The sequence below is a fragment of the Bos mutus genome, chromosome 14 (genome assembly GCF_027580195.1).
Source record: "Bos mutus isolate GX-2022 chromosome 14, NWIPB_WYAK_1.1, whole genome shotgun sequence".
NCBI classification, from domain to species: domain Eukaryota; kingdom Metazoa; phylum Chordata; class Mammalia; order Artiodactyla; family Bovidae; genus Bos; species Bos mutus.
Window position 1 is genome coordinate 17,987,525 of NC_091630.1, and position 22,858 is coordinate 18,010,382.

Here is a 22,858-nt window from a genome sequence, read left to right on the forward strand (position 1 = left end):
TCCCATCTCTTTCAGAATTTTCCACAGTTTATTATGATTCACACAATCAAAGGCTTTGGCATAGTCAATAAAGCAGAAAGAATAGAACAAGAAGAGTTAAAGACAGTAACATGCAGAACAGTTTAAAGGCGGCTGCAATACCCTAGGAGAGAGATGATGATGGGCAAAAGGACATGTCTTGAAAGTAGAACTGATAGAACTGACATGGATTCCAAGTGGATTCTGGCCTGATTAACCAGAAGGCTGAAACTGCTGTCCACTGAAATGGAGAAGGCTGTGAAAAGAATAAGTTTTAGGGAGAAGCTAAGAGCAGGGGTTCCCTTTAAATCTTAGGGGAGAATGTGCATCCAAATACCCAAATGACAAGCACAGAATTCAGGAAAAAGTATGGCCTAGAGATAAAATTTTGAGAAAAGTTGTTACCTGGATGGTGTGTAAAATCACAAGTAGGGATGAACTCGCCAAAGCAGTAAATAAAGAAGGGTAAGGACTGAGCCCTGTGGCAGTCCATTCTTAAGCTACAGGGTTTACAGGAGGATCCAGTAAAGGAGACAGGGAAGGTAGAAGGAATCACACCTTCATAAGACAAAACCTGTTGGCCTATTCCATCAGTACTATGTTTTCACCCTTCCACTAAATATAAACTATATCTTAAAAAGTCAAGAGCAAGCCAACAGGGGCAAATCGGCAGGAGGAGTGAAGAATGACATGAGAGACAATAACAATGTATCTTATAGACTATAAACTATTTATTAGGCTTGTTCAGACTTGAGGGTATTAAAACACTTCCTCTGATATTTCTAAGAATGGACTAGCACTCCAAAGGAAGGGCTGTCTAATCTCTGATAGTCACAATAAATGATACAAAATAAAGATAAGCACAGATCTTTTTATTTTTGACTGTTTATCAGTTTCCTGTGACAAATTACCACAAAGCGGGTGACATAAGACAACAGAAATTTATGTTCTCACAGTTCTGGAGGCTAAAAGCCTCAAATCCAGCAGGGTTATAATCCCTTTTGGGGTGGCACAGGAGAATTTGTTCTTCACCTCTTACAGCATCTGGTGATCACAAGTATCCCTTGACTTGGGGCCACATCACTCCAATTTCTCCCTCCACGGTCAAACTATCTCCCTCTCTTTTGTCTTGTCTGTAATTTCCCTCTGATTTTCCCTTCTAAGGGCAACTTGTCATTGAATTTTGGACCCCTTGGATAGCTTGGATGATCTCCTCATCTCAAGATCCTTAATTACATCTGCAAAGACTTTTTTCAAATAAGGTGTCATTCATGGGTTTGAGAGGTTAGCATGTGAACCTATCTTTTTGAGGGCTACCGCATAATCTACTGCATGATTCCAGAAATTATCAGTAAAGTGTGCTATGTTTATGCAAAAAGTTAAGGGATGTTCATCTATAATTTTAATAAATCATTATTTTTAATGAAAGCATATGGCTATCAGGAGATATCTATTCAGTTTGCCTATGTATTTGATTTAGCTATATTTGGCTATGCATAATTGCTTACCAGGTAACCACTGCAACCGCTAGTTTAGATAAAAGAATGAGTCATTGTGCAACACTGTACATATCCTGTGATGACAGAGTCATTTTCCCCATTTATATGCACGTAATCAGTCCCCACCCTCTACCTCCAAAGGACTTATTTCATGATTTTAAGGATGCCTATATAAGAAGTGTTGGTTATTCATATAAACAAAAACTGAAGGATAAACTAGTTCAGGCAATATTTAAATAGATAAGAGGTTTAACATTTTGTTCTGGAGTAGACCTAGTCACCTCTCTTGACTCAATATAAGAGCATTTTGTATCAATTTATCCACTGTAACTTACTCCAGTGTGGGAGGCACCAGGACCTCCACATATAGTAGCCTCACGGGTACTTCTTCCTTCTGTTTTTACACTGAGATCTGCTATGACAAGTTACTAGTAATGAAAAAGTTTCTTTTGTAACAATCTTGTCTGAGTAGTTACATGTTTCAGAAACATGGTGTGTGTGTGTGTGTGTGTGCATGCAGGCACATGCTCAGCTGCCCAGTCACATCAGGCTCTTTGCAACCCCATGGCCTGTAGCCCGCCAGGCTCCTCTGTCCATGGGATTTTGGAGTAGGTAGCCATTACCTTCTCCAGGGTATCTTCCCAATCCAGGGACTGAACTCACATTTCTTTCATTGGCAGGAGGATTCTTTACTAATTAGCTACCAGGGAACCTTCAAAGACATAATTTATACTAATAAAATCAAACATGATAGCATATTCTCCCTCATTTTATAAACAAGGAAAGTGAGGCAGAGTCACTTCGATAAAGTTGTACGAACGAAAGAAGTCAGGTATTCTAACTTTTCAGTTCAACTCAGTAATTTCAATTCAATCATACATGTGCTTCTGTATTTGGATTCAAAAGACATGTTAGAAAAAGACTATCAAAAAGACTAAGGAATTTCTGTGGAAAGAAACATTTCAAATAAAATATTCCTAGAGCTATGCTGTCTAGTGTAACCACAGAGTGGAGCAAAGACTTAGTATGAATAAAACAATGTAAAGTCATTCATTAATACATGCTGAGATGGTATTTTGTATATGTTGTTTAAAATAATACATATTATGAAAATTAATTTCATCTGTTTCCTTTTACTTTTTTAATGTGACTAAAAGAAAATCTTTATGACTCATTATATTTCCATTAGATAGCCCTACTATAGGTATGATATAATTACATTATACATACTTTATTCAGTTAGCAAATACTTAATCCAACATCTATCACTGTCAGGCCTTATGCTAAGTGCTGAGACTTGAAGAATAAACAAAGATAATGGTCTCTACCATCAGAGTTTACATTATCTCTTATCTTCCACTACACACGTCATATGTATTATCTCACTTATGGTAATGCATAAGAATAACAGAACACCATTTGAGAAGCAAATGCCAATACCTGACTTAGAAATCACAAAATATGAATCATCTTACATTTATAGTACTGGTCATCTATTTTTGTGATATATTACTTACATTATTATGTAAGTATTCAGGGGTCTCCAGAGAGGACAGAGGTTGAAAATGTTAAGTGTACATAATTTTAAGAGGCTGAGTTCAGATTTTTGGACCGAAGACCAAGTTTTAAAGTTTTCTTTCAGCTTCAACAAATCAGGCTGATTTCTGAGGATTTTGTGTCAAAATTCAATGCACAAATTTATTTGAGGACTTAAACAACTCTTTATTGGTTTTGTCCTACTAAAACTTTCACATAAAAAACTATCATATAGAAATTTTTAAAAAATTAACAAGTAGCATTTCTTGAGTACATGACTTTTAAAACAAAATATTAGGTAACATCAACAGGACAAAAATGTATAATGTTTTCTAGGCTAATAACTTTCAAGAAAATGTCACTAATAAACAAAATAATTGTTCAGGTTTTATTGACAGCTACAAAGAGCAAGCAAAAACTACTTTATCAAAAAGTGTTAATTTTTATTAATACTGAAAGTATTACAGATATATGATAGCTCTTGAGAAACAAAGTTTCCAAGTTTGAAACACCCAAAATGATTTCACTGATGTTTTTGGTTGAGATCAACCATCACCTGAAACACAGATGTGTTTAGAAAAGGAATACTATCCCTCGGTTTTTAGCTGTGCAGGTGTGGTTATATATAGCTGCTTCAAGGTGATACAAAGCTACATATACAAACTGATACCTCATAACTTAAAAACTAAAAGGCCAAATAAAAATAATAATTACTCTGGACTGGAGAAAAAAAAATTACCTAAGGAAAATTTAGCTGATCTCCATAAGTAAAATAACATTTTGCTTTTAAAAAAGATCAAATCCAAACCTTTAAGCTAAAGTACTTCACACATGATCGTGAGTCCTTTCAGACCATCATTAAACTACTAGTGCTGGTTTGCCACGTACAATGCAAATACAATCAAATATAAAGTCAGCAATGCAACTTTTTTTTTTGGCCTTCAGTACAAAATGGCCTAATTTTTATATGGGCCTTAAATAATACAAGATCATAAAGCTTAGTAAGCAGGAAACCAGCCTGAGTTTGACAATCAATTGTCACTTGTCAGAAACATCAGAAAAACAAATTAGAATTCTCTAAGATTTCCTTTATAACCTGAGTAGAGAAGAAACGGAAGAAGGCAATTCAGATATAAATGCGACAAAATTTATCCCTAGCTTACTTTCTGCCTAGCACCTGACTAAGGATTTTTACATGTTATCACAATATTTGTTCCTTCTTCTCCTTGGAAAATTCAGGAAACTACATTTTCAATCCTCAGTGCCCTCCAAACTGAGGAGGGGTGGGGGAGGGGTGGGCAGGGATGATGAGAAACCAAAGAATTTCTGTGATAAGTGTTAAGTGCTTTAAAATCAGAACCTGCCATAATATACAAGAGATTCTTTCAAATGTTAAGTTTGTCTCAAATTACCTATATTTAATTCCATCTAACAACCCCATGCAAATATCTTTCAATCTGATCCCACTAAAGAGAGGCGACCCCACGTGTCTTAATCAACAACTACAAAAATATTACCTTACAACTTCCTCTATTTCAAATTTGTGATGTGCATTTATTTTCCACTAAAATGCTGAAGTAGCTTTATAAATAGACACTTAGCATCTTCACATATTAAGTAGGAGAAAAACATTGTTTCATTTAATCTAGTAAAAAGGCACCCAAAATTCTATAAATACCATTAAAATTGTAAAAATTCCAATACTGGTCTAAAGACAGTAAAATTGGGCTGTTCTTTATATAAACTCTAATGATCAGGTGAAGCACCATCCAAAAGAAACACCAATATTTCAAATAGCTACTATCTGAAGACTAAAAATTGAGTTGTGTTTCAACTCCTAAGATAATCTTACAGTTTTAAAATATAACCTTACTGGAATCCTCCTGGAAGTCACAGATACTGAAAAACTACTAACCCACTCCCGTATTCTTGCCTGGAGAATCCCCATGGACAGAGGTGCCTGGTGGGCTACAGTCCACGGGGTCACAAAGAGTCCAACAGGACTGAGCGACTAAGCACACACACTAACATTAGCTGGCCAAATGTAATTTTTCCTCAGAAAGACCCTTTGTTAAGATATTAAAACAGTTCCTGAGGATATATGAAATATAAATTTGTTACATTGTATACAATAATAAAAAGAGAAATAAAGCTAACAAAAAGGGGTTTTGTTGTTGTTGTTATTGCTGTTGCATAATTTGGTTTATTTATTAAGTCCCAAGACTCTAAATCTTTACTATGGAATTGTAAGTAGCAGGCAACGAACGTCTGAAAAGAAATGTTAACAATAGATCATCGCCATTTTCTAAATAGAAATATTTACATTTTGATTCAGTTCTGACAGCTGGGTGTTAAGGAAGCATAAACTGGCAAATACGGTAAAAATGGCTTGACTTATAAACCGAAGTGGAAAGATGCTTATTAAGATGGTTAATGGCAAAACTGAAAATGAAACTTGGGCATACCATCAGACTTCACATAACAAAATGGGTCAAGGAATTCAGTTAAAATAAAAAATACATATGTATAAATAAAAACACAGTCATGTTCTTACCCCACCCCACCCCCCCAAAAAAGGAATGGAAAGGGAAAAATCAGGAACATTTTAAGGCAACCGATCAGAGGAAAGAACTGCTTTATTCCTCCACTGTTTAATAACATTTAACACGAGCATTTGCAGCCAACACCTGGGTTTGAAAACTGCAGCAGCATTTAAAAGCTGTCCTTTCTAACGTCCACCCAACAGGACTTTCAGCAACGTTTTGAATAGTAAATATTAACCAGAATAAAGCATCGTTCGTATATTTCTATCTTCAAGAGCTAATGGGGAAAAAAAATAAGATCTTTTTTTCTCCCATATATAGCCATTCTTTTCACTCTTTTATTTACTGCCCTTGTCGCGAGGTTAATGAACCCTAAACTTATTTTCCTCCCTATTAATGAAAGGGGGTGGGGAACGACAGAGGGGAATTCAAATGATAGGAAAAACTGGAAATTAAAAACAGTGGCATTACTTGCTGGATGAAGACGGAGAAGTCTCTCAAGGTTTAGCATGAAGGAGACAATCCTGGAAGACCCCCTCGTAAGACATACTTTACCCCAAGGCCACACCAGTTTTCGTCGGTTTAATTTCTGCTTTTGCAGGGGGTGGCCGTCCCCCGGATGAACGTTCCCCTGGGCATGCCTCTCTCCTTTCCCCGGGGGGGCCTCCAGCTGCACCGGCTGTGGGGGGTGGGGTGGGGGGCGTTGGCCCCGGCTCCGAATTTTGCAGCGAGGCCCGGAAATCGGTCCCGTTAAGAGCCGATTTCACCCATCAGGAATGCGCTCCGCCCCCGCCACCGCCTCCCCGCCGCTGCCGCCCTCCGCGTCGCCTGCTCCGGGGGGCCGGGGAAGTGCCTGAGGGGAGCGCCGCCTCCGCCCCCGTCACAACACCGCCGGGTCGGCCGCCGTCGCCCCAGACTGCCCGGGCCAGGAGGACAGGGCTCGCGGGGCGGATCCCAAGCCTCGCCTCCCGCCCGCGCGGCCGCCAGCGCCGGGGCCGAGCCAGGGGGACGCGCGGATCCAACGCGAGGCCTGAGCCCCCACTAGCCCGTCACCCTCCCCCGGCGCCGCCTGGGCTCCGCCGCGCAGAGTGCGAGAAGGGGCGCCTCTCCCGTGGGATTTCCGAGTCCATTTCCGTCCCGGGGAGCGGCCGGAGAGCCCCGCGTCGGAAACGGGAACCGCGCCCCTGCCCTCCGGCTCCCGGGTGCAGCCTTCCCCCATTCACCCCACCCCAGACCCGCCCGTACCTTCAACTCCTCGATAGGGCGCAGGGCTGCGGGCGAGCAGGCCCATCTCCCGGCGGCGGCGGCGGCCAGAGGAAACACGGAGGAGGGTTCCTCAGAGCCGCCCAGGCGCCTCTCAGCTGGGGCGGGGGGAACGCAGAGGAGGGGTCCCGACGGCCGCTTCCCCGAACTCCTCCTCCGCAGTTCTGTCTTGACGGCGGTTCCCGGGAATCAGCGCCGCAACTGCCATTCTCTCCCCCGGGCCCCGCTTCCCTCAGCCCCCGCTGTCTCCGCCCCCTCCTCCCACTCCTTCCTCCCGCCCCCTCCCCGCCCAGCCGCGCCTCGCCCCTCCCCGGAGCGCCGCCCGCGTGCCTTGCGTCATGGCGTCACGCCCACCCCGGCCCGTCGCTGGACGCGCGGGGACGCGGGCGTTCGCTGTCCCACGTTCGCCCGGTTAATCTCACGGGAGCGTCCCGCCTGCGGCTCGGGTGGCCGGGAGTGTGGCGCCCCCGCCACCTCCTGCTTGACCTCCGCCCGAGAGCGTCAGCGGCCCTTCCTGCCCCTCAGCCTGTAGGACTTCTCCCGGGCTGTGGGGCAGGTGTCTCAGGACGGGGGGGGGGTGGGAGGTGCCTAGAAGCCGCTCTCGAGGTGTAGGGAGGTGATGGGCTTGGAGACCTCCCGGTTTTCGGGGTTCCGCACGCCGTTATTCAGTCCTTCTGTTTTCTCGCGGTTCACCTGCTAGAGTGGCAAATCCCAGGGAGTGCAGGGAGGGGGTGCTGCAGCGAGCTGCTTCGCTCTGCTGGAGGAAACGTCCTCTCAGAGTTCCCCCACCTCACCTTCTTTTAATAGAGCGCAGGCACTGCTAAAAGCAGCGCTTTTTAGCCACAATTTAACACCCTGTGCGAGAGTTCGGAGAATATATACCACTTGCCTTTTTTCCCCCCACCTCTTTGTAATCACGAAGTAGCTTAAGTATTCAGAATCCATATTTCAGTCCTGTTTGATACCTTCTAAGTGACTTTAATCCACTTTTTCTATCCATCCCGTCCTAAGAGCCAGTCATACCCTCTTTGAATTTTTTAACCTCCACATGACTGGTTATCAGTTCTTCTTAGTTGAATAAACATTCAGGCCTTTCCTTCCTAGCTGATTTCAAGATTCAGTCACTCTTTGGAATACTGAGAAATAGGGATGTGGTTCATGCTGGACAGTGTGTCTTTTTGCCATCTGTTACTTAACTAAATATATCACCCTATCAATCTTTGTTTCAGTGTGCCTAATTAGACACAAAGGAGCAGTCGTCTTTCAGAGCGTACTTGGTATCTTTGGTAACCCAGTAAATGTTTACCAATTACAAAACTAAGCAATCTAAGCAGTTTAGGTCTAAGTATCTTTGACCACAGATCTTGAAGTAATCATGGGTATGTTCGTTTTCATTTATCCGATGTTTTAAAGCTGTTATATATTCCTTTCAGTGCTATTTGAAGGCTGCCAGCAATTTATTAAGTGGAATACTTTAAGCCTATAGGTAGTACAAGAAAAGTAAGTTAAATGGATTTATAGAATTGAAACCGCGGTGTCTCAGGGTCTCCGAAGGGCTCTGGTGCTATATAGTTCTTTATGTCTCAGCGCAGAAAAGAGTTGAGAGGCAAAGTGATAGACAAGTGATTTATTAGAATAGAAAACCAATGAGGTTTAGAAGTGGCAGATGAGAAATGCTGTGCCCTGAGAACTTACTGGGCTACTTTTCATAATCAAAGGAAAACTGGGGGGGAGTAGGCGAAGAGCTTCTTTGTCTTTCTTGAGTAGATGCTGTGCTTCCATCATCATCAACTCCTTGTTATTCAGGAGAGTTTTCTTATCCATACATGATCAAGCTAGGTCCACAGTTACTGTTTTTATGTGTATAGAGAACATGTCCTGGGAATCATTAACTTACTGTGCTCACTGGGCAGTATGTGGGTCTCATGCCACCATTGTTTGGTTGTTTGGACGCCTGTCTAGTGTTTCTGCTGCATGGTTTTGTTGCTAAGCAAGCCTGCTTGGTTTTGTGGTTCAGCAAACCTGCTTTCTTGAGTAATCATTAACTTACAAGGGTTTCCCATATTTTTTCTACTTATAGTCCCCTAAGTGGGATTAACCATTTAATCACCTACTTTGTCCTTTTACTCTATCCCTGTCAGAATGGTACCCACACATTATCTAATTCTTCTTGTAATCATGTCAACATATTGAACAACATTTCAGAACAGATGGGGCATTGGCTTGGAAGGGAGTTTTGAGTATAGAGGCTCTGCAGAGTGGAAATGGTCTTGTGTTCTAATTGTCATAGTTTCCGGAGATGCCTTTTCCTACGTTTCTTGTTGTTTAGTTGCTCAGTCTCCAACTTTTACGATCTCATGGACTGTAGCCTGCCAGGCTCCTCTGTCCATGGGATTTGCTGGGCAAGATTATTAGAGTGGGTTGCCATTTCTTCCTCTAGGGGATCTTCCCAACCCAGGGAGCAAACCCATGTCTCCTGCATCTTCTGCATTGCAGGTGGATTCTTTATTGCTGAGCCACCAGGGAAGCCCTGTTCTTCACTAGGAAAGTGTAAATCTATTAAACAATCTATTGAAAAGCTCCACTCAAATCCCCCGAAGCAGTTCAAATTTAGCCTGTCCAAGACATAATTTGTTATCTTTTTCTCAAAACTTGGCTCTATCTTTTACCCAGGACCATGCCAGAAATCTAGGATTCTTCTAGGCACCCTCTTTTTGATCAGTTGCAATTCATAATTAACCACCAAGTCCTGCTTATTGTGTGTTCTAAACAGCCCTGCACTCACACTCTCTTCTATATCCCCTTTCTGCATTTGGAGCAGTGGTTTCAACTTTGGCTGCATGTTAGAATCTCCTGCAGACTTTTTAAAAATCCTGATGTCCAGGATGCATCTACCAATTAAATCAGGAGTACTGAGGATGTCAGTAGTTTTTAAAACTCTCCAGGTGATTCCAATGCAGAACCAAGACTGAAATCCAGTGCTAGGGCTTCATAATTTCTCACTGGATTACTAAAGAAGTGTAATAATTAATTTTTGGCACTCTCCCTTCTTAACCTACTCTCTTCCAATTCATTCAGTATTAATTCAGTAAATACTTTCTGGGTGCCTAGTATATCATGCAGAGGGTTTTGCTATTATAGAGAGTAGGACTATAGCAATGAAAAAGGTCTTGTATCTGTTCTCATGGAACACATATTCTGGGGGCAGATTTGGGGAAGGTAGAATAAATAACAAAAAAGACATAAAAGGAAATAAATTTACCAGCGTAATGTAGAAACCAGGGAGCTTGTTACTTCAGTTTGGGATATCAAACTAAAGTCCACTCCTCCGACATTTGAGCCGGTTTCTACAAGATAAGGAGGAAAACAAGGGGTGGGGAAGGCAGAACAGCAGATGCAAAGCTTCTAGCAAGACAAACTTGCCAAGTTCAAGGCAGCTAGAGGCTTAAGCAGGCTTCCCTGGTGACTCAGACAATATAGAATCCTCCCGCAATGCAGGAGATGTGGGTTCGATCCCTGGGTCAGGAAGATCCCCTACAGAAGGGAATGACTGGCTACCAACTCCAGTATTCTTACCTGGAGAATCCCATGGGCAGAGGAGCCTGGTGGGCTATGGACCATGGCGTCGCAGAGTCGGACACAACTAAGAGACTAACACACCCACACACAGAGGCTAAAGTGTAGTGAGAGGGAATAGGATGTAGGTTTAGAGAAGCAAGAACGAGTCAGATTATTAAGACCTTTTAAGGTCATGATAAGAATTCTAAATAGTTGGGGCAGTGTATGATGAAAAACAATAGATTAAGTGGAGTGACCCCCAATTTACCTTTGGAAAAGATCACTGTCCTTGTTTTTGTGGATTAGATTATAACAGAGCTAGAGTGGAAACAGGGAGAGCTCTTAGGAAGCTACTACTAGAATTCAGGAAAGAAGTCATAGTTCTTTGGACCAAGGTGGAGACAAAAAAGGATGGTTTTGGTATTTGTTTTAGAGGAAGAATTGGTAAGACTTGCTTGGAATGGAGTAAAAGTAGGGAATGAGAGAGAGCAGTGAGATAACAATAATAACTACTCTATATTGAATACATATTACATGACAGGCACTGTTTTAAGTGTTTTATAAGTATTAGGCCATTTAATTACAAGAGTCCCAAAAGGTAGGTGCTATTAATATACCATTAACAAATGAGGATTTAAGTCATTAGCCCAAAGTTACATAGCTGATAAATGGCAGAGCTGAAATTTGGACCGTGCAGGCTGTCCAGCTCCAGAGCTCCTAACCTTCCCCCACCTCTACGCCAGCCCCCTCCATTGGTGACACAAAGTGAAAATTTCTTTAGCCACACAAAGCTGCTCGCACAAAACCTTTTTCCTTTCTCCCTCGGCTCCTTCTCTGTCTCTCTGACACTTGAGCGTCTACTTTTCTCTGCACTTGCTATCTATTCTGCCTAGAACACCCCCTCCCTTCTCTCCATCTGGCACAATATATCAACCATCACTGGTCCTTACAGGCTAAGCTGAGCACGTCTTCTCTGGCTCCACAGCAACCCTTACATCTATAACTTTCTGTGTAAAGCACTCATTATTATTTGTAGGTCTTTTCCACTAAACTCTGAAGTCAGGTCTTTTCCACTGAACTCTGAAGTCAGAAAGTAGCTTATTTCCTGACACATAAGGAAGAGAGGAAGGAAGCAATCAAGGATGCCTAGCCATGCACACATGGCATGCCTTCCCTGGGCAGTGGGAGATACAAACACGGTTAAAGCATTGTCCCTGCTTTCGGGAAGCTTGTAAACTTGGCAAGGAAACAGACACATAGAAAATCGCTCTTAATACAAGGACCCAAAGAGTGATAAAAGCATGTAGGAGCACTGGACAGGACATTGGAGGGAAGAAGCTCAGCTTTAGCATCGTTTTACTGGGAAAAAAATGCAACCAGGAAGGGGATCCTGGGCGCTTTGTTCTCCATCATCATTTAATATGGCTTGGGGAGGCAGTCTTGGGACCTCACCCAGGAAAACTTGGAGATTCTTAGTTGACACAGTTGATTCACTGGAATATGCCTCTTCCTGCCTCCTCACTCTCACCTGTCCTTTTGTGAATACATATATTGATTCCCAAATTGGTTCAGTTTCTTCCTGGTAGGGTCACAGAAATGTCTTCTTAGACAGTTCCCTTCTTTTATTCATCAATGAGGTTTTAGAGCCTTGGTTCTAGCTGCTTACCGAACGTCTATGACCCACCATGTGGGGCCCAGTGTGTAAGGCTGTTAAGAGAGTGCCAGGAACATAGACCACACTGTGCACACTGCCCTGTAGATGTGCTTCACAGTGGCCCTGCTAACGTACCCACCATCAAACGGTGAAAATAGTACCTACCCCACTGTGTTGTTCTCTAAGAGTCCCTTGGACTGCAAGGAGATCCAGCCAGTCCATCCTAAAGGAAATCAGTCCTGAATATTCATTGGAAGGACTCATGCTGAAGCTGAAACTCCAATACTTTGGCCACCTGATGTGAAGAACTGACTCCTTGGAAAGCACCCTGATGCTGGGAAAGATTGAAGGCGGGAGGAGAAGGGGACAACAGAGGATGAGATGGTTGGATGGCGTCACCAACTTGATGGATATGAGTTTGAGAAAACTCCGGGAGTTGGTGATGGACAGGGAGGCCTGGCATGCTGCAGTCCATGGGATCACAAAGAGTCAGACATGACTGAGTGACTGAACCGAACTGAACTGAACTGAACCCCACTGTGTTGTTCTCAGGATTAAATGAGTAAATGCAGATACAGTACTTGGGCTTGGCACACAGTAAATCATCAGTAAGTGTTAGCTACTATTACCAGGTAAGGGGAAACTCACTAGAGTGGGAGATATTCCAGTTACGATTTTAAAACTGAGGTCATCTGTGTCCCAGGTTGGGTGGTTCTCTTAATTGTTAGGACCATATAGAGAATCCAGAAAGAGAGGGCCTTTTCTCTTCCAAGCTGAGAACCTAGGCCTCTCACTGGGAAAGTCCTTCAGGTGGCTGAAGGCTGAGTGGTTGTGATCCACCTGTCCCACTGCTCTGCCTCTTACGCCTGACCTTGCACAGGGGAACTGGCACTGTATTGTCCCCAGATCCCACCCAAGATACCCTTCCTTGTGGGAAGGCTAGACTCCCCAAAGGACTGTTCAATGTTTTTGTGGTGGTATTTCTCAAAGTCTCTGATGGTCAGAACCATCATTGCTAGAATCATCTGGGATGCTTACTAAGCTAGATTCCTGGGGGGTCCTGGAATCTACTTCTTAACAAGCTCCCCAGATAGTTCATATCACATGTTTGAGAACTATAGCTTACATGCTTCAGCCATCATGACAACATTCCAACTTCAAGCAGTTTTCTTCTGGTAGATCTCTTGTTGGGCCCTTCAGAAAGGACTGTATCTCTTTCCTTTTCGTGGTATCTATTCAGTTACCTGAAACCTGATTCATTCTCCCTCCTACGCGTTATCCAAATATGCCATTTCCTTTAACCTTTACTTGTTGGAGACTGAATTCTCAGGTCACCATCATCCATTGCTTACTTCAGTCTTTCTTGATTATCTTCCCTGTTTGGCTGACTCTTAAGCAAGCTGACTGCTTGCTGGTGACCTGGACCATAATCCCTGAGTCCTCTATGACTCAAGCTGGTTAGACTCCATGTTGGACAGAATTAGTTTGGCTGACTAGGTCCATAGTGGTGGGCTGCAGTGGGAGCAGGATGTCAGTGGATGATAGACGAGGACTTAGTGTAACTGTATATCCCAGTTGGCTCAGGACACTCCTGGCTGCTACCTGTGTGTGAGCTTCATTAATAGTACCACCTTTCACTCTTGAAGGGTTCTGGGTTAGGCAATGAATTATACGATCATCTTGGTGATAAGCCTCATGTCAAGACCATCGCTTGCATTGCTATAGCCCCTGAATTGTGCCTAGACTACCAGCTTCCTACCTTCCCATCCTCCAGTCCCGTGCCATAGTTCCTTTTCTTCCCTCCAATTACTTAATGAACTTACTTTGGTATCATGCTTTGGGCCTATATTAAGGGATTTATAAGAAAGCACCATGAAATTTGTTGCTATATTTACACTTACTGACAATCTCTGGAAAATGTTTTTCTTCAGTTTTAGCACCTGGAATAGTCATGTTTCCCTTGTTTATTATACCCATTTGTTATGTCTTCTGGATATCCAGTTGTGGGAACTGAAAGTATTTTGCTTGGCTGTGAGGAAGCTTGGAGCCATGTATGTGGCATCCTTCCAGTCTGTGTTTGAACAGGATACACTTTACATACTTAACTCACTTCTGATTTAAATCCTCTGTTTCCACTTCTTCACTGAATTTGGATCTAATTTTTCTGGTGTTATGTGTACCTGTAACCCAGCTTTTATCCTTTTTGAAACAAGGCAGGTATAAAAAGAAAAAATGTGTATGAACATATGCCCACAAACTGGTACTGATTGCTAGTTATATAACTGGAAGGAATTATTTGCAAATGTACACAAAGAATGTTTTTCTCACTTACAAAATATAATGTTAACAAGTGAATGGCACTTTAAGTAATGTTGAGTATAGCATTCTTCAACTACATTATTATCTAGAAAGTGAAAAGATACCAAACAAAAGCAAACAAGAGACTAGATTAGTTTTCAAGCTGAAATATTTTTAGCTATGACCCAGAACCTTATACCAAATAATGTAATGAAGAACGCTCACTGAGAAAACCATGTGGCCTAATTAGACAGCGATCAGGAGTGTTTTCCTTCACAGTGAAACCCTGCGCTCTGAGAGATGAAGAAAGGGAGAGGAGGAGGGGAGCTCAGGAAATCAGATTTGGGGATGTACAGTCCAGGTAATAATGACGACCGTAAGGAGGAGTCTGTGATCAGAAGCATGTAGCTTATAACAGTCCCCAGACAACTGTTCTTTTTATTGGCCTTGATAATATTGCAGGGGTCTTGGGGGCTGGATCTTTGTGGTTTGCAGCTAATATAAAACCACATAAAGAAATTCACCTTAATGAAATGACTGAAGAATATGTTTTATAACTAGTTTAGTTTAGAGGTTGCGCTGAATTGATATGACTCAAAGCTAGCTGTTCTATGGATGGTATACTGAGTCACTTTTGAATAAACTGGGCATCTAGTTAAATCTGCTTCTGAAAAATGTGTTATAGAGGTAATGTTCTATATGGTGATCCCTGCCTTTTTCCAGCATGAATATACCTATTTATGTTTTTTTTAAGATGAAATTTTTGAATTTTTAAAAATTGGAGTATAATTGCTTTACAGGGTTGTGTTAGTTTCTGCTGTACAACAACAGCTATATGTATACATATATCCCCTCCATCTTGAGTGTTCCTCCTGCCCCTAACCTACCCATCTAGGTAATGACAGAGCACTGAGCTGAGCTCCCTGTGTCATACAGCAGCATCACACTAGCTATCTATCTGCTGGAATTATTTTTAAAATACAAAGAATTTTCAGAAAATAAGGTAACAAACTCAAGTAGCTCCTGATAGAACAAATGTTACCATTTCCTCACATTTGTATCATTTTCTAAAGCAAAAGGAATGAGACACTATAGAGTTGAACTCTACTTTGTACCAACCCCTCACCCAAGGTAACTGTTATCCTGAAAGTTCTACTTTTCTGGTTCACATTCTTTATCCTTTTACTACAAAAATGCTTACTTCCAAATAACATATTTTGTTTTTTTCTTCCAAATGTAAGTTTTACTAAACAGATTTTTAACATAAATGGTATGTAAATTCATATCATTCTATAGCCTTTCTTTTCCTAAACAACATTGTTTTTAAGATCTATCCATGTTAATACATGAAAATCTGGTTTATTCATTTTAACTGCTATATAAATGAGCATTCTCATACATATCTCTTTTTGCATGTGTGCAAGAGTTTCTCTGGGGTATATTAAGTATAAGCAGAATTACTGAAGATGCTTTTTTAAAAGTTTGAAAGTACTGTAACTCATCTTGGCCCCCGCCTCCATTTTGATTATATTTGTAGGTATTAATGGGTGAAAAAATACACATGTGCACTTGGATTCTCAGAGTCCTTCCAGCAAAAGGTCTAAAATTACTAGTACAGGCAGATAAATGCTCATGATCAAGGTTCCATTATATCTGTTTCTTCATTTCATAAACAGGGCAATGAATATCTCCTTAGAGTTTCTGGGAGCATTAAATGAAATAAAGCACTGTGCCTGGCACTTACTAATAGCTCAGTAAATATTCAGTTCAGTTCAGTCACTCAGTCATGTCCGACTCTTTGCTATCCCATGGACTGCAGCACACCAGGCCTCCCTGTCCATCACCAACTCCCGGAGCTTACTCAAACTCATGTCCATAGAGTCGGTGATGCCATCCAACCATCCCATCGTCTGTCGTCCCCTTTTTCTCCCACCTTCAATCTTTCCCAGCATCAGGGTTTTTTCCAGTGAGTCAGTTCTTCGCATCAGGTGGCCAAAGTATTGGAGTTTCAGCTTCAGCATGAGTCCTTCCAATGAATATTCAGGACTGATTTCCTTAAGGATGGACTGGTTAGATTTCCTTGTAGTCCAAGGGTCTTCTTCAACACTACAGTTCAAAAGCATCAATTCTTTGGCACTCAACTTTCTTTATAGTCTTATTTATAGTCTTTATAGTATTATTAATTATTTTAAGATGAGTGGATATTGGATTCAGTGGCTTTTATTTGAAGATAGTCTTTGTCACAGTCAAGTAGATTTGTAAGGAAGAAAGAAAATTTTATTACACCCTGTAACACCATTTGGGGAAGTTTTAAGTTTTTCTTTTCCTTTCAAATTGGGCTTAGTATTTTTGGCAGAAAGTAAGAAGATACCAAACATTTACGCAGGGAGAAAGCACTGGGGAGAGGAAACCAAGGCTGAACTCAGCCTCGCTGGGAGTAGACAGCTGTTTTGCAGGTGCCTTCTCTCACCCTTTTCTGCCGTCCATGCTGCTCAATGGAATTGTCACCGCAGCTCCACGTATGCTCGCCAGGAAACTCGTCAGCAATTACCAAAAACAATTCTGTTTCTGGTATGGTCCAATTTTAAAAATCCCATCCACCTTTGCCAGGGGAATCCCATCAGAAATATGTTAGCAGAGGACATATTTAAACAGTTATTTCCTAGCAAATGTGGCTAGACTCCAAAATGGCTAATTGAAAATCTATGGGATGTAAAAAGATGGAAAAGAGATGACATGTCATACCTTGAATGCATCAGCTGATATTTAGGGCTAAAGGGGAGAATTAAACTTTGTTAACTTGCTGAAATTCATACTTGGGAGTTTGCAAAAAAATAAAATAATAATGACAAGTTTGGAGCTAAAGAGACTGTGCCAAGCCGGCATTCCTGTCAATGATCAAAGAGAATAAGATTTTAAACTAGTTGGATAACTAAGCAAGGGAGAAAAATATCTGTAGTCTCAGGGCCAGAGATCTGTATTCAATTTCAAACTGTTTCTAAGGGGTTTTATATCCTGTGATAAAAGCAAAAATTTTAAACAATATATCTCAAGGACGTGAAGGGAAAACAATTGCTACAGTGCTGTGATTTTGAGATGGCTTTGTTCAAATAAAAATTGCCACACACTAAAGTTGTATTATAATTTGCTTTTTACCAAGAACATGAGGGAGCCCAATACAGATTTTGTACAATGTTGGTTCCACACTTCACACAAGCTCTTTTAAATGATCTTCTCTGTGATTCAGCGTTGACTAGAAGAGAAATAATTTCATAGCAAGCACTTTGGAATTTAGAAAGAATACTTGAGACATACTATTTTTGGAAGTATAAATTTGCAGTACCATCAAATTTAAGGACTTGTATGACTAAAGTAGATGATCAATTGCAAAGAGGTATTTATTTTGTCTCCATCTTAATATTTACTGATTTATAGACCCAACAGAAAAACAAGTGTAGAGTTTTTGTTTTCCTTTTAAATGAACAATGGATTCCCTTGAAACATTACATTTTTAAGATTTAGGAAATCTGGAGGAGAATGGAAGTTCCTTTCATTCTCTTCTCCCACCTCACTCCTATCTAACAATGAGTCATTGTTTCTTTTAATTAGGCTTCTAATGTACCTTTGCATTGATATTCCATAAGTGAAGAATTTCCAACCTGAGATTCCTAAGTATATGAGTATATATATTTGCAAAACCAAAAAGAGAGAGACATGAACAAAATTGAAAACAAACAAAATTAAAAGAAACATAATATTTCAAGGAAGAGACGATAAAATTAATTCCAAAGATTCATCTTTTAAATAGAAAGTCCTAGAAAGGAAAATATGTTTGATACTGAAGGCAGAGAAATTAAACAACTGATGGGTTTGAGCAAAGGGTTTGATTCTGGGGCCTTCCAAAGAGGCAAATACACAGTAATTTTGGATTTTTACTTTCTATATGGTACCTGCCAATTTGTCCCTCTGATCAGTCTTTGATCCTGGTGAAATGGTATCATTTCTAGGCCTTTTCCTTTAGTAAGTGGGCTCTGAACAAGATGCCTATACCTAGAAATTTTGTTCTGGTACTCTGCCCTCAGTAGCTTCACACATCCAGCCTGTCCCTTGGGTCTTCAACTTCAGTATTTACTTGCTCTTGGTCCCATCCTACCACACAGAAGATAGAACAGAACTCAGTGAACTGACAGATTTTCCAATTACAGCTGTCAACCACAATATTGCAGAAAATATCTCAGAAGGTTTATGATGGAATGTTTATATGTGGAACCATTCACCTCAGAGTGGGACTTGAACCCACGTGCCAGACTCAAATCCAGTCAAAACCCACAGCCTTCTAACTGAGATCACACACCTCATTTCAGGACTTAATGAAGCTCAGGTTCTTGATGTCTTGTCGCAGAAAGAATTCAGTGAGAGACAAAGTGACAGGTAAGAAGTGGATTTATTTAGAGAGAAACACACTCCACCGACAGGATGTAGACCATCTCAGAAGATGCGAGTGGCCTCGAAATGTGGTGTAGTTAGCTTTTATGGGCTGGGTAACTTCATAGGCTGATGACGGAGAGAATTATTTCAACTATTTTGGGGAAGGGGTGGAGATGTCCAGGAATTGGGCCACCGCCCACTTTTTTGTCTTGATGGTTAGCCCTGGAACTGTCATGGTGCCTGTGGGTGTGTCGTTTAGCTTGCTGATGTGTTACCGAGGCTCAAGGTCTGGTAGAAGTCTGCCATCTTGGACTCATTTGATCCTAAATCAGTTTATGTCATGTCCTCCAGCTATGTCATTCTTTCAAAGGTGTCCTGCCCCCTTCCCTACTGTTTGTATTATTTGTATTATTAAATACAATATTCTATAAAATATTGTTTAATATTTGTATTATTAAACACACATCCAAATTTTATATACATTGATAGACACATGAAATATGAATAGCTCATAATTTTAATAGACATAACAGATGCCAATGATGTCCTCCTTTCTCTCCTCCCTTTTTTATTCATTTACTTTAACAAACTGGGCTACAAGAATTTGGGCTATATGACACAATTCTTGTCTGAATATTCACAGGATTTAAAGTAAAAATTTGAGTTGGACCCTTAGCCTGTTACAAAGCTATATGTTATGAAGAGTCTCTTTGCCTAAAGAATGCAGAAGTATTTGTAATCTCATGACCTTGGCAATCTATTGCTGCTTTCGGTCTCTCTGTTGGCCTTTGACCCCATTTCCAGCCTGGCCTTCAGAGCCTTCACACACACACTGGGTCCTCTTATCCTCTCTCCATTTCACTCTCTTGGTCACACCAGTTACTGTCTGCTTTTCTGTTCTTGCTTCTGAACTTCAGAGAAATGCAGATTCGATTCAAATGCATACCACCCAACCTCAGATTAGCAACCCCTTTATTCATTTTTGGTTGATTCCTAACATAACTTTTTCCAGCATGCCCCACTCTTCTAACTGCCTAATGCCCACACTCTTTTATTCATTTCATTCAACGAAAGCTAACTGAGACTCAGTAATGTGCCACTCACTGTGCTAAGCGGCAGGCAATACAGGAGGGAGCAGAGCAGATTTTAGTCTAGGGAGGGGAAAAGGTAGCTTCCCGCCCTCCTTGCTCTACTGCAAACATCCAGGCCTTGAGTGAACCATTAACCCTCTCACCTTCCCTTTCTCTGTGCTCTCTCTCTCTGCCTCTTAGTCAAGTCTTTTTTACCTTCCCTCCTCTCTCAGGAAAAGAGCCAGTCTACATCCTTTCCCATGAATTCTTGATTTTATTCCCTTCTTCCCTCATCCAAGACCTTGCTCTCTGTCATTCTCAATTGTTTTTACTCTGAAATAAACGATATTTCTCTTAAATCCTTTAAACAGTCTGTATTAAACAAAAATGCTGACTACTTTTGCTAATATCTTCAAACTCAGGGTTGGCAGAGTTTCTCTGAATGCTATCTCGTGTTTTACTTTTTTCTTTTGAAACTTGTGTTCTGTCCCAAGATAATCAGCATAGGAGCCAGGGGACTGACATTCTTGGATCTGGTCGAAAGTTTCTGGTGAATAGTTCCTCAGCAGATATGTCAGCGCTTCTTCTTGTTAAATGGTTCTGTTTGGATTCTCTTCCAGGTACTTTCTATTTCATCCTGAAAAAGTCCCACACATCAAAGCTTGGTTTTTCAGTTTTTAATCTTAGACTGGCTAGCAAATCTAAAGAAAAAATATTCTAATTTTGTGATCTACTAATTTTGGATTGGTAAGGAAGATTGTTTCAGTATCTAGGAATTAGAAATTTTCCTGTTAGCTTTAGTAATTACTTCTTATACACTATTTACTGCACTGATTCATGAAAACCTCTCTCCTATAGATGATGTCATCCATTAGTACTTTATTGTGGTCATAACCTGGAAAATCCTGAGTGTATGGTCCCTCAATTCCAGGGCCTTCTTTTTCAGAAAGGTGTTAAAAACTTCCCCTTAGGAAAACATCTGGTTCCCCTTTTAAAAATAAGACGAAAAAGGCATCACACAAAACAAGTTTAGAAAGGTGATGAGAGCATCACTGATGGTTTTGCTTTACCATTGCTCTTCAAGCCAGCATTTCTTCTTCAGGGACACAGAATATGTGAGCCAGAAGCACAAATATATCTTCTCTTTATTGCTGTTGATACAATCTGACAATGAGCTATTATAGAGACCTGTGGGAAAACGGAAATAAATCCCAGCAAACAGGTAGGCCCTTCAAATGTCTGCAGTGTGGGTCCTACACTGTAGTGAGAGTTTGCGACTTCAGACCTTCTTCTTTAAGGGTGACTGCGTTGGGTCTTGAATGCATGCATTACAAGAGACAGGATGAAAGGGCAGCTGGTATCTAGTCCTGACACAAGGTACCCGCCTTCTCTTCTTTGGGTCAGAGAAGAAACTCCATTTTGTGACCACACCCTCAGTGTCACATTTTTTTTTAGTTATCATACTTGGCACTTTCCCAGAGGCTCAAGTACTTAACATTTCCTGGTGCAGAAGCAGGCTCAAGCTGTTAGAAGGGCAGAATTGGGGCTAAGAGAGCGGTGAAGTGTGAAAGGCGCTCAGTAGTGTCTGACTCCTTGCAATCCCATGAACGATATATGGATACAGTCCATGGAATTCTCCAGGCAAGAATACTGGAGTGGGTAGCCTTTCCCTTCTCCAGGGGACCTTCCCGACCCAGGAATTGAACCCAGGTCTCTCACATTGCAAGTGGATTCTTTACCAGCTGAGTGAGAAAGCGGTGGAGGTGAATTAAAGCAGATGAGCTAGCCTCCATCCGGGAGAGGTCAGCGGTCAAAATCTTCATGTCTTAGGGACAAGGTGAATGTTAGATCACTTTGGAGTGTCTGTATGCAAAGGGTCTATACCGGGGCACCTGGGGTGATGTATAGGAGAAAGTTTCTAGATATTAGCATCTTAAGACAATAAGTCGCGTGCAAATATTAGATCAAGGAGGCCTTTCCAAATTCTGGAGCAGATGTATTTCTCCTTGAAAAGAGTCTTTTATGAACCAGATAAGGGATTCAAAAGGGAATCAGGAGGGCTTTAGTTCCAGTAAGGATTGGGGTGAGGCCAGGGGGCATCTAGGAATCAGGAATCAAAGGCTCCTTAGACAGTTTGGCTCTGGGGTAATGGTTAGTTAGGGCTCTGAGAATTCTGCTTTAAAGCACAGGCCAGATGTGAATAATTATAAATCCTTCTGGAGCTGACCTAGATGCTACTGTTTCATTGGCCATGTGGGACAGAGGGTCAGCTTACTGGGATCAGTGTCTGCTCATCTAGAACAGCTGGCACAAAGCTGGCGGTGACTGATCTGAAACACAGGTCAAAGCTCATCATCTGATGCACACACACACACAAGCTATGAGTTAGAAAGACTGCCCACTTATTAATGATGTAACATATGACCAAAGCATCAGCAAAGAATAAAAGCCAGATTATTTAGGAATCAAGTATGAGAGCTGACCCATGAGTAAGCCAAAAGACCAGTTGGGTGAACCGAATGCCAGAGGGTTCTTCTATTGCAGCAAGATCTATAGGCCTCATACCATCTGGTTATAAAGTATCGCATTTTGGCAGGGAAATAACAGGATGGAGTTTAAAGAAACAACAAGAGATTGAAAAGAAAAAATTAGGAAGCTCCATTCTTCTGGCTAAAAAAAAAAAAAAAAATACTGCTTGCATAGTTATAAAAGGCCTGACTTGGCAACCATTCATGAGAAAAAAGACCTGGGGATTTCATTTGTAACAAGCTCAAAATGGGTGAGTTTGAACAGTGTTGCGAAAAAAAAGCCAATGAAATCTTAGGTTGTATTAACAAAGTATAGTGTCCAGATAAAGAGAGGCAATAAAGATAAAGAGAGACACATATAAATCATCATGAATCCAGTGAAAGACAATTAGGCTGTAGAAAAAGCTGGAAACCATGTTGCCTGATATGTGGTCAAAAGAACTAGTTGTGCTTGGCTGAAAGA

General features: G+C 41.3%; 1 protein-coding gene and 1 long non-coding RNA gene across 3 annotated transcripts in view; one reads left to right on the plus strand and one right to left on the minus strand.

Moving 5' to 3' along the window:
- RNF19A (ring finger protein 19A, RBR E3 ubiquitin protein ligase) overlaps nucleotides 1-7,107 on the minus strand; it is a 55,409-nt gene extending 48,302 nt beyond the window's left edge. Inside the window, exon 1 of one of the 2 annotated variants that reach the window (XM_070383048.1) lies at nucleotides 6,842-7,107. The gene's annotated coding sequence lies outside the window, so the exon portion shown is untranslated. Of the gene's footprint in view, nucleotides 1-6,067; nucleotides 6,209-6,841 lie in introns of those variants that run through there. The other variant, XM_070383049.1, reaches the window with a different exon arrangement.
- Nucleotides 7,108-8,185: 1,078 nt separating this feature from the next.
- Nucleotides 8,186-22,858, plus strand: part of LOC138990794 (uncharacterized) — a 79,925-nt gene continuing 65,252 nt past the window's right edge. Inside the window, exon 1 of the long non-coding RNA XR_011466908.1 lies at nucleotides 8,186-8,238. This is a non-coding gene — a long non-coding RNA (uncharacterized lncRNA). The remainder of the gene's footprint in view (nucleotides 8,239-22,858) is intronic.